We start from the raw sequence: 12,466 nt of genomic DNA, 5'->3' as shown, positions 1-12,466 counted from the left end.
GTTTTGCAGCTCAACCAGGGTTTAAGAGCTCCTCGTCAGTTTTAGGTGTCCTGTATTTTTTAACAGATGCTGCTGACACACTGAGGAAGAGCTGTGATTGTACGTTAATAGATTCCCTCCTTTTATTTTCACTTACCAAACCTGGAGAGATTTTCTTCTCCTTTTTTCAACTCATCTGACTTTTAAGACTTCTTAAGAAAAACATATGAAATTGTGTTGCTTCTGGTTTTGCAATAAAGCTATTTGTGATGATCACGAGCCAAGGATGACTTTCCCACCTAGCTCTTACTAAGGCAAATCTCCTTTGCTTTATCTGGGCATACTCACTGGTTCTTCTCCACTGAGCTGTCACGAGTCCTGAGGGGAGCACACAGGATGTTCAGTGGGGAGAGACAAGAACCGATGTTCTCTTTGTAGAGGCAGCTTTCCTCACATCCTTTTGTTGTACTGTGGGCCTCTTTTCAGCACAGAAAGTTCTCTGCACCTGTAGAGGGAAACAGGAAGAGAGAAAAGAGAGCTGGAAGAGCTGGAAACACTGGAAGAGATGAGGGCTAAGAAATGGAGGTAGGGATGGTTACGTCATGAAAATTGAGTGGGGATGATGAGCCCTCAGTGACATAAGAAAGCAGGAATACTGTGGTTCCAACTAGCAGCCAGTGACTGACCATAGCCTGGTCACTGTGAAAACTTCCTAAATCTTTTGGAGTTCACAGTATTTGCATGTGTATTTTCCAACTCAGTCAAATGGCTTTCTGAAGAGAGAATAATAGTGTGAAATCAGTCCCATTGCAATTCAGATTTGATGGCACTTCTGAACCTTTGATTTGCTTCCCTGTCTCTTTCTCCATCACTTCCTGGCCCAGTCAGCCAATTTCCCCTCAATGTGTTCATTTGTTAACAAGGCAAGGCAGTTCATTTCATGATTTCTTGTGTCTGATTTGAACTAGATGGTTCCAAAGGGATACCAGTACCTCAACAATATCAATTGGTGACCCCCGTGCTTGAAGAAGGATAGATGTGAGAGGGCAACGTATAAGAAGGTCTGCAATTACTTGGAAAAACAGATGGATGAAATATCTAAGTTGGCTGCTCTTTTCTTCTTTCCCTTCCAACAATTATCTAAGGCAGCTACTGAGACCTAACTACTAAGGATCCATGCAAATATCTGCTGTGCTTGTCTGATCAATGATTCAATAGGCAAAGAGGGGCCTTTTTTCCATGCTCATCTTTGATTTCTGCACAGAACTATGCTAAGCTTGTGTTTCTCAGATGAAAGCAAGTGATACAGTTTATGCTAAAATGACAAAACAATTTGAAAGTGAATGTGTATAACGGAGAGAAGAACTTAAGCACATGGTTGACATTATTACGTTTATTTCTCAGTGAGACCTGTCTTTTCATGACACTAATCAAAAAACTGGGTCACCTCACAATGGTAATTTCCTCAGAATCTTGAAATTCATGAGTCAATTTGATCCCTTTTTAGCTGAACATTCACTAAGCACAGTGAGGCTGGTGGAGCTCAGCTAGCTCATCACGCTTGTCATCGACTGTATGTGAAGAGTTTATATCCTTAATGGGATCAAAGGTTTTATCAGTGATCCTTCGTACATGTAAACAGATGAAATATTTTCCTATCAGCATTGATTCCACACCTGACATTTCTTCTGTTGATCAGCTAATGGTTATTGTCCGCTCTAACATCAGAGACGAGGAAGGTTTATTACTTTCTTAACAACCAAGAACCATGCTAAAGAAGAACAGCCCTCACCTCGCCTTGTTTGAATCCATCTTGCAACAACCGAATATTAATCACATCATTTGCCATTGCCAAGGACAGATTTAAAACAATGCTAGTCTGGACGTTACGAGGAACTTCTCCAAATGTTGCACTATGGTTTAACATGCAGATCTCCCATTGAAGTCAAACAGAAGTCAGTCAGCTAAAATCCCAGTCATCCTGCAGAAATATAAACCTAGAAAGGGCTCCAGACAAGGATTTGTGAAATTAAAGCATCAGCAGAGTGTGCCATGAACTTAACCTTTATTGTCAACACAAAATGTTGCTTTTAGGGTCCTTTAGTGTTAACTCTGAATATTCCCCTGCAGATCTCTGCAATATTCCTGGGAATATGACACGTTCCTGAAGCACGCTACAGCGATCAATGAATTTAGGCTCATCATATTCTTTGGCTGTGGAATATTACCCTTGTTTGGCGTGAGGAGGAACTACGTGATGAAAATGATGTAGTATTACAAAATTATAGTGATGCAGAAAAACAACCCTATTTCAATGAATTATTTTTACTGGGAGGAACAAAACCCTACAAAAAGAACCAGTCCTAGAAATAAATCATACTATGATAGGAGGTAGTTCAACTACATTAAAAGGGAAAAATGTTTCAAACCCTATAAAAACAAAGGAGAAATATCTTTTTTTATGTCAGAATTTTCCATCTGAGCTCGAGTGAAGATAAAAAATAAATCACTCTGAACTGCACAAATTACCTGTTCCAGAGAGTGGCCAAACCTGGAAACAAAACCAACTTGATAAGAAGAAAGGACATTTTAAGCCAGGTAGGATCAGAGCAGTTTCTCCAGATGGAGCATGAGTAACTCAGTCAGGCTCATGCAAGCCAGTCATAGCCACAAATGTAGAAGTGAGTCTCTGGGCTTAATATGCAAGAGTTGATCGCTTGTTCCTAAATCAGCATCAGCACCAACAACTGTATCACAGGAGTATGTCTAAACAGCACAGTACAGGCTGTACCAAGATACTGAAAGAGCACTGACCTGGGACTGGGATCTGCATATTCCTCTGCTCTTTTTTTCCTGAACTAATGTCCATCGAAGTCTTCACCCATGGTAGTCTGAAAGTACCCAAACCTGCCCGACCTTAGATGCTAACATTTCTCCCTGGAAACTGATAGTGTGGTAGAAAGGAGTCAGTGAGCCAATGGAAGGAGAAATAAAGCTGTATTGTCACCACTGAGTGATGTACAGCAGTGAAAAATAAAACAGAAAGTGAGACTGAGGTCAGCATATTATTGGAGATCATATCATCATTAATGTTAAATTTGAATTCAGAGGAGGTTAACACTCATCTCAAAGAGCTGATGTAAAGAAAGTAGCTCTCTCTCAAATCTCCAGTCGAGATCCACTACTAACGGCCTGACTGTACAAACACTTACTGCATGTACTGATGACTAATGCAGATAAATGTCTCTGACACTGGGAGTGCTTCCCCATTTGATGAGTAAACATGGATATTGCAGGAACAGGTCTCATGCACGTTGCAGTAAGAACAAGCAACGTGAAAGGTTTCATGCTTTGCCTTACCAAGTTGTTAATTGAATGAATATATCAACATTTCTTCATTAATGAGTATCCTTATGATTCCACGCTTTGGAACTAAAAGCCATTGCCCAGAAAGCCTAAATGAACAATGTTTTTCTCGCTTTTGCCTTGCAGGAATGGCAGAAAGAACTGCCTTGCAATGCTCACACTGCACAACTCCAGCATATGGCTGGTTCCAGGGAAATTACTGCACCCTTTGTAACAAGACGGGAAATTTCAATTACCACTTTGGGAACAGTTTCCAAACAGCAAAATTTAATCCAGAGTTCCACTGTGGGATCTTTTTATTGAGAAGTTACTGGCTATAAAAGCCTGTACTGCTTTCTTCGCCCTCCCACTATGTAGCTGAATTGCTGAGGTAGACACCCTCCTTTGCTTGCTTTCCTTCTGACTCCATGTCTTTTCTATTCTTGCAACCCAGCAGACTCACTGTCGAGGGAGGGGCCACTACAATCTCCCTTGACTGCTATACAAGAAGTTAACACCACCTTTACTCCCTCCTGGAGCCATCTCCTGCGAAGGCATGCTTATCTAGTCACCTGCACTGGGAGGACTCCAGGCTCTGTATATAGTGTGTATGGAAGAGACTGATGGGAGCACAGGTTATTCGAATGCTCCAGCCCATTTCTCTCTGAGGTTCACCTCCCTGCCGTGTTTCAGTGCAGTTTCTGTTGCAGTTACTCTGACTGTAAGAGTCTTAAAGGTTAAGGAATTGTTTCATCATGCTCAAAAGTGGCTATGGCTTTGAAGCTGTCACTGGTCATATGCAGTGACTAGTAGTTCTGGTGACTGCTTTTCAAGAACGATATCAAAGTGTTGGATATTTTCCTCCTTCCTTACAGGAGGAAAATAATGTTTCCGTTGACACCCTTCTGGATCATACTGTGTCTATACATAGTTATTAAAAATGCATCAGGTGCTAGTAATGATCTAGGAAAAAAGAAAAATACATATATATTTGAAATCCAGTTCTCTGATGGAGGAAGTTATAGCAAAATCTCATATCCAGAAAAAGCTAGATGAATTTTGGCTTGAAAAGAAGATGCCCGTTTTAAACAGTGAAGGACATTAGTTTGCATGGTGTGTTATGTTGAGATGTCTTTATCACTGAGACATTTTTTGGTCAAAACTGGATGTTTTCTTTCCAAAATCTTTGCTAACAGAGGGGTAGATCAGCGAGACAATTCACTAGAACAACACACTCAACTCACATCTCATTTTGGTGGTGGTCTTTCTCCAGGGATGAGAACACTCTTATTTAGGTACTTGTGCTATGAACAGATAAACCAGGTCTTCTGAGAAACCCTGTCCACTGACTACAGCTGATCTTTGCACAGATTGACTGCAATGGCTCTTTTGCTGGGAAAGGGCGAGACCACATTGTCACCCTTTGTGACTAGACTGGTTGGTCATTCCAACTCTGTCTCAAGATCAGGCAGTCTCTCAGGTACAGTGAATCGAGGCATTGCTGGGCACCAAAAAATTCTGTAGGAGCTTGTGAGCGTAAGGTCTCAGCAACAGAGGATGAGATGAGGGTTACACTACCTATTCACCTCCCAAAGGGGGTTGAAAATAAATCAGTGTTTGCAATTACTCAGCCACTACCTTATTCAAGGATTAGTTGTCCTCACTTAAGTTGTTTAATGAGACACAATAAATTACAGAATCCAAGGAAGACAGCCAAAATCCCACCTGGAGTAATAAAAGGATTGAAGTTTCATCTGCAGAAGATTATGTTTGACCTTATGACAAATGTGTTTTTACACATCCCTTTTTCAGTCCTGCCTTTTCCATGGCATTATTCTTCCCTTTTAACCTTCTCCCAGGCTAGGACAAAGTTGTCCTTATGTGAGTCAGGTGCCATGCAATTATGAAATTCCAGCTAAAGCACGGGAGTCACCATTAACATGAATACCATAATCACCCAGTATCAGCAGCCATGTATTTGTCATGATCCATATCAGAAGAGCTAATGGTTGTAACACCACTGCTCTGAGTGACAGCAAGCATAACACATCTTTCATTTCATACATACACCTTATACAACATAGTCACCTCCCAAAGAGCTGTAGATGTGTTCGTGGGGATGCAGTGATACAAAAGGCATGCTGAGGAATGGGGATACTCTGGATGTCTACTCAGCTGTACATAATGCCAAACTCCCGAAGTTCTATATTGGCTAAAATGCTGGTGGCTTGAAGGAGAACAGGAACTGCACTAAAATCTCAAACACCTTGTGCTCCAGGATGCTCCCATGATGCAACCTCCCCAGAGCAATTGAACTCTGACTCCAGGACCCAAGTTCAGAAGAGCAGGTTTTTGTATAAAGACTGCCAGGAACATGCTAGGCCTTAAACCCAACAAAGCAATGAGCAAGCCCAGTCCCAACTTAATGAGACAGTGAAATCCTCGTAATGTGCAGGGATTTTGTCCATTATTAAATCAAGGTGACATGTAGTATTTCTAATGATTGATCCTGCTTAGGAAGTAGGTGTTGAAAGTGAGGGTCATCTCTTGCAAGGGCCAACATGTCTGTGCATATACAGCTAATAGCAGAAGAATGTTGCAGATCACTGCCTGACTATGAGACTGAAAGTCTATGAACCTGTTTAACGCTTTGGGGAGTTCACAGATAAGCTCTTCTTCAATACATGTCCCTTTGCTGGCTGGAGAACTGCTTGCTCTGAAGCATCAGTTCCCCCACATGGTAATGCTGCACTGGGGAGTTGAGAGAAAAGCAATGTAAGGCTGTGTGCTAATAGTTAGCTCACAGACACACCAGAGATGATTCCAACACAGAGGAGGAATGAGAGAAAGACTGACACAGGCTGCAGAAGAAGTGCAGAAACTTCATAATAGGGAATAACTAGACTTGCAAAGCTTGTCACTGTGAAAGGAGTGGGAGAGAAGATGTCTAGAAGGCTAAGACTGCTGCGAATGAAAGAAGGTGCACCTATTAGCAAGGTGAAACTAAAACACCCAAGCTTTGTAATCTAAGCCTTGTGTACGAGGAACTTTCTATGTTAAATTCATTTAACATTAGTTGTAATGCCCATGTCCAAAAATATATGCAATTTTGGGGGAAAAGAACCTTTGCTATTGCAATTTGTTCTTCTCTCAGCTTGTTCCCTCAACTTTTTAATTTGGCAGTAGACAGTGAGGGAAGAATCAAGATTAACAGTGTCCTGATAAACAGAAAGATCGAGAGCACCCATAGGAAGATAGAGAGCACATAGAACAGTCACAAAAGGGTGACAATAATTTCATTAGAGCACTGCAAAACTATACTGAAAAGTCAGTAGACTGTTCAATCTACTCTATCAATTTCTCATCAGCATTGACCTCAATAAATTCTTGCAACTCCACATGACAGTTTCTTTTGTGAAGTACAGTCAGCATCTTCTGACCCCTGCTTTAATGTACTTACTTTTGAAGTAGATAAAAAAGTGCAAAAATATACTTTCAAAAAGGCAAAATAAACACATTGAGCATCACCAAATTGAGCACTGGAGACTTGATCGCTTCTTAGCTTAGCGCAAGGAAAGGATGTGATTTACCAAGCAGTCAATAACTTCAGAAATGAACTCCCAGAGACAACTTCTTTTTTCAGAACAACAAAAAAAGGCACATGCAAATAAATACCTTTATATCGGCACAGCATTCCACTTCAGTTCAGATAAACATCTGACTGCAAGCAAAACAGTCTTACCCATAGTTCACTGCTTTGAAAAGCAAGCTGCAAATCACTTGAGAACATTTGCTTTCCATATTTTTCTCCTAAGATTTCCAATTCTTTGCTTGATCTAGGCAAAAAGTATTGCTAGAGAGAGCTCACACACACTTCGGGGTTTCTTTTCTGCTTTGTCTTTCCTATCTTAGCTGGGATCACAAGGTGTGAATATCACAAAGAAAAAAATACAAGTAAAAATAATTAATAGTTTTTAACTGAAAACTAATCCCCAGTTTCTGCAACCAAGAATTGCATTGCTTTTTTCACAGGAGCTAGTTTTTGTCTTAATAATGATACTGACTTTCCTGTGAATTCATTTGCATCTCACATCATAGAACCATTGAACCACGGAAGCATTTAGGTTGCAAAAGACCCTTAAGATCATCAAGTCCAACCATTAACCCAACACTGCCAAGCCCACCACTAAACCACATCCCTAAACATGCCACATCTACATCTTTTAAATACCTCCAGGGACAGTGACTCCACCACTGCCCTGGGCGGCCAGTTCCAATGCCTGATCACCCCTTTGGTGAAGGCATTTTTCCTAATATTCAGTCTAAACCTCCCCTGGAGCAACTTGAGGCCATTTCCTCTTCCTATCATCAGCCTATCATGGAGACAATCTCAAAAGTACTACAGAAACATAAAACTAAGGCATTTTGGTTATTTTACCACACAGTCAAATAGAAAACACCTCTGCAATTAGCATACAGATATACGACAATTACAGATGTGTGACCCACAGACTCTTCTATGCAGCTCACTTCCAACGACTCAGTCACGGCTGTATTACACAAGCTAAAACTCACCTTTTCAGGCAAGGCATGCTGGCTCCATGGGTTTTGGCCACCACTGGTGCAACACACAGAATAGATGGGCTCAGAAGCAGCACTTACTGGAACTTCAGAGACATAGAGATGGTTGGAAGGCAGCTGTCAGATCTTGCGTGTGCAGGGGATGTCAGGAAAAACTAGGTTGGTGTCAGTCAAATTATCTTGTCCATCAGTCTTTTATGAAATACACTGAGAAGCCTAAAACAAGATGTTGAAAGAGATGGTGTTATTTCTTCTGTGAAATGAGGGGTTGTTTTATGTAGCAAATGTGACAATGAATTTCCAACATGAAAGAACCCGCTTACTACATCTTAGCTACCTTACTTGATCCAAGGTTTTAGAATAACCCGAGAGTGTCAATCAGGAAGAAAACAATATAAAAAGACCTGATAAAAACTCAGAAGTTGTATCAGGCAAAGTCAAATGAAAGCAACCAAAAGGATCAACACATCAAGTTAACAGGTTTTTTGCTTCTTCCACCACCTGCTGCAGATCTTCCTTTAAAGTGGCAGCTCTAATTTGACAAGTAATAAACGGCCCCCAACCCCTCAGTATTGACTCTTAGGTCATTTGCAGAACCCACCAGTCCAGTTGTGTCCACTGCTTTTTCACATGTAGAAACCAATTAAGTAAAATAGCATCAAAAGGGTAACTTCCTTCTCTTGGACACAGTAGGAAGAAGGTAGGAATGGGTATTTACTCCTTTCAGCAGCATCTCACTTGTCAACCTGACTCTTCTGTCCATTGAGCTCCTAAAAAAGCCATCCAGCCAAGGTATCTACATTTAAAAGGTGTATCACTACTCTGCAGTAAGCTCATCCTTGAAATGCACATGATCTGCCCTCAATTTCATTGGTGGTAACTTTTAAATCCTTTCTTCCTAGTGTCTGCTGGCATCATACTTGCAGTGCAGGTACAAACGATGTTTACAGCCAATGAGAGACCCTGAATATGGAGAATGACTGATAAAAATGGAGAACTTCCACACCGGATATGTTTAAGCTGCTGGAGATATTGATATAACTTGTAACACTTAGAATAATGACAGGAGTGTAATGTCAGTCTCAATAAGAAGCTAAAAAGTCTATGAATTTCGAGACATCTGCTGTTTTCTCAATGCGCTGTTTTGCCAGCATGCCAGATGCCAGAATAAAAGATTGACCACACCAAACATCTTTCTCAGGAGTTCTACTGAGCTCCTTAACCAGGAGCAGCAATTTCTCCATTTCCCCCTTGGAAAAGGAAGTGATGCTCAACATTTGGGCCACTCCTCATTTCATCAGAAGTCTCCAGAGCTTTATTAGTATTTCCTACTATTTACAAAATAGCAGTTGTTTTGAACTACTCCAGATTCCTGGATGACTCTGGTTTATTTACAGTCTCTCATGACTGCACTTCCCTTGTATGTCTCACGTCCCAAACTTTGAGCATGGCATGAAGAAACCCAAACAGGCTCTTCTTGCTGGGTCTAGTATCTGCTTATTCACATGAAACCTCACTTGCAATTGCCAGAGCAATTTTCAGAGCAAGGTGCTATTCAGTCCAAGTGAGGGGTGCTGGACTGGTGGTAGTACAGGAGCTTTCATGAACTGCTGCTGGCAGCAAACATGAAAGAGGCAGGACGTTACTGGTGAGTTTAAACAGCTAAGATATACATTGTCTTGGGATACTAGGATGCTCTCTGAGCAGTTTCCTTGTAAAGAATACAGCTGAGAATAACTTTATTTTTCTCATTATACAATAATTCTACCACTTTTACAAAACACTTAAACTTTAATTCTTCAGACCAAAGATCAAACTCTTTTCCAAGCTTTCATTTATATTTGTTGGCTTTGGGAAAGTAAAGCAAATGGCAATAAGGAGTGCTTACTCAATTCACTGATTCAGCCAGCAGGCCTCAGTCAATCCGAGTAAAGCCTTATCTAAGTTAACAGAGAAATGTGGCATTTGGATCAGGGGCTTATAAAGCTGTTCCTGTTCTTGAATGGTATGTTTAATTTACAACGTGCCTGTAATCTGCAGAATTATCACCATTAGAAAGGTTAATGTTTAAAATTTAAAATAACTATTAAATTCAAAAATCCACAAAAAAAAAAATCCTTCATCTTTCATTGGATAATAATTTTAAGAGGCAATTAAACCACCATAATGCCACCAGTTATTCCATAAGACTTCTCTCATATTATTCAGCTTACACTCATCTTTCAGTCCTTTTTTTGTGCTGGCTAATTGTAATAAAGTCTATCATTCCTCTCATCTAATCTTCTTTTTTGTGACATCTGTCTTAACTTTCAACATAAAGCATTATAAGAAACAGCTATTTAGTCTGCTCACAAAAGCCCAACCTTTTTTGCTTTGAAAATTGCACCATTTATATCTACATACCTTGCAGTAAACCTGCAGAATAAGGTTTGGGAAAGCAGGTTCCCCAAGGTCACAACATACCATTGGGTAAAAAAATAATATACATGCCTACAAGTACATTAAAAACTGTGCCCACCTACCAACCTGTTAAAGGTTATATACAAAGAGAAACGCAACCATGCTCTTTTACTTTAGCACCACCTCAGTTTAGCTTTAAATCACTGCCAAGGAAAGGCTTCCTGCAGACTTTTCACTTAAGCAGTTGTAACTACAACTGCAAAACACTGTTGACTGGTGGGCTCCAGAGACTTGTTCATTACCTGTCATTAAATGTTTTAACGTTTGCATAATTGATCCAGCCAATAAGTCATCATTGATTTATAGGGGTCTGTGCTGAAGAGTTGCTCGTTAAAAATTCATAACACTGCTATGTGTCTTTACAATCCATTAGCTGTTTACGTACCCACAGTCCTAAGATTGATTGACCTTGGACTGAGATTCTCATGGACTCTGCTTTATTTTTTTTAACTTCTTTTTTTATTCCATATTTCTTTACACAAGTCCACAGTATAGAAAAGCAATACTTCAGCCTTCTCCCTTGACGGCTAGACTTTGATTTTTTTCCTCTCCATCAAAACTGAAACTTTACTTGAAATGATGAATAAATAAAGCATACTCCATAAACAGCTTTCCACTATTATTTAAGCTCGCGAGCTGTGCTCTGTTAAGTCTCCTTTCCCCACCATCAGATTCAAGTGTGTAAATGTTCTAAAAGGCTTTGAATGTTTTATGATGATTTCAGGGAATGATGGAGTAATAGCTGAAGAGCGAAGCTATTAGTTTTAATATTTATATTGAGTGCTCTGAAACATTAATGTGACAGGATGTAAGATCAGAGCAGCGGGACATATTTACTTCACAACCATTGCCACGTGGCAAAAATATTTATTTTCCAAAGCTCTAAGGCCAAGGTTTTTTCCCCAAGAATTTCAAGTTCAGATTGACATATATATTAGCTTTTCCTGAACTTGGTATTTATTTTTAGGCACTAAACATTGGTTACTGTTTTGGATACAACTTACTTCATTTAGGTAAGACCCAAGCGTAATGATGTTGGCGGTGCAACGTGGTCTCTTTACAGAAGTCTTCCAAAGCTGGTATTAGTTTACCAACTCATCTCTCCCTGTCTGCTGTGTCTGCTTCCCAAAGAGCACCTTAGAAAGAAAACAGTAATTTGCTAATAAAGGAATGGGATGGGCTCAAAAGCAGAATCGTTCTTAAAAGGTTGTTTCATATTGTCTTCCAGTATTTCATGCATGAAGGAAATCAACCCTGTAAATGTCCTAAGTCATTGTGCTTGGTTCTGTTCAAACTAGCAAACATATTAAGGTAAGTGATCTTAATTACCAAGGGTCAAACTGTGCTCACCCCATTTGTGTGGTTCTCATGGTCTTCAGTGAACAAGTAAAGGAAGCAAGATGAGATCCCTGGGGAGAAATCTTCCTATCAGATTTGCAGAGCAGATCTAAGCGGAACAAATGATGACTTATTGCTGCTACATTATGAAAATGCGATTTCTCCAGATGCTTCCACGCTCTACGTAAGGACTCTATAGGCTGACACCACAGCCAGAAAGCAGCTCACACATCTCCAGCAGGGGAAAAAATTGGGGCTATTGGGTACAATTTAGCCAGATGTAACAAACGTTATATTGAACTACATCACACAGGCTTACAGGAATGATAGTGCTGGGTAGAAAATGGAGCATACACCTCTGTGAGGCATACATAGGTAGCCCTAGCTGAAAAAGTGAGGTTACCAGTGTATTATTCCATTGTTCTCCAGAGTCCTCTTTATACATCCTTCTATAGGGTCATGGTGTGCGGGGGAATTAGATAGATTGGAGGGCTGGAACAGGGGGAAAATCATAGAAACACTCAACTGCAAAGTTGACCAGAATAGTTTGTCATCTGTTTTCCCAACCCTTACCTTGCCGGGAAGACAAAGAAAGCTATCCAAAGGTCTTAGTTCTCTCCCAAACATTTCACTAGCCTAAATAACTCCTGATGTAGGCCTTGGTGACCTCCCTTCCCAGCTACCTTCCACACTATCCCCACAACAAGCAGCCAATAGAAACATTCATGAGAGCTTCCTTCAGTCAGTTCCAACAGGGCAGAAC

The 12,466-nt window shown here is 40.4% G+C and overlaps 1 long non-coding RNA gene across 1 annotated transcript; it reads right to left on the bottom strand.

Annotated features, from left to right (window-relative positions):
• Nucleotides 1–7,905: 7,905 nt before the first annotated feature.
• On the bottom strand, nt 7,906–11,931 carry LOC115611988. The gene is made up of 3 exons (XR_003992828.1): nt 11,716–11,931; nt 11,370–11,501; nt 7,906–8,121 (listed from the first exon to the last, which is right to left on the bottom strand). It is a non-coding gene; the product is annotated as an uncharacterized LOC115611988 (long non-coding RNA).
• Nucleotides 11,932–12,466: the final 535 nt, after the last annotated feature.

The sequence above is a fragment of the Strigops habroptila genome, chromosome 8, assembly GCF_004027225.2.
Source record: "Strigops habroptila isolate Jane chromosome 8, bStrHab1.2.pri, whole genome shotgun sequence".
In the NCBI taxonomy this organism is placed as follows: Eukaryota; Metazoa; Chordata; class Aves; order Psittaciformes; family Psittacidae; genus Strigops; species Strigops habroptila.
The sequence above is the reverse complement of the archived record's forward strand: the minus strand, read 5'-3'. Positions and strand labels throughout refer to the sequence as shown.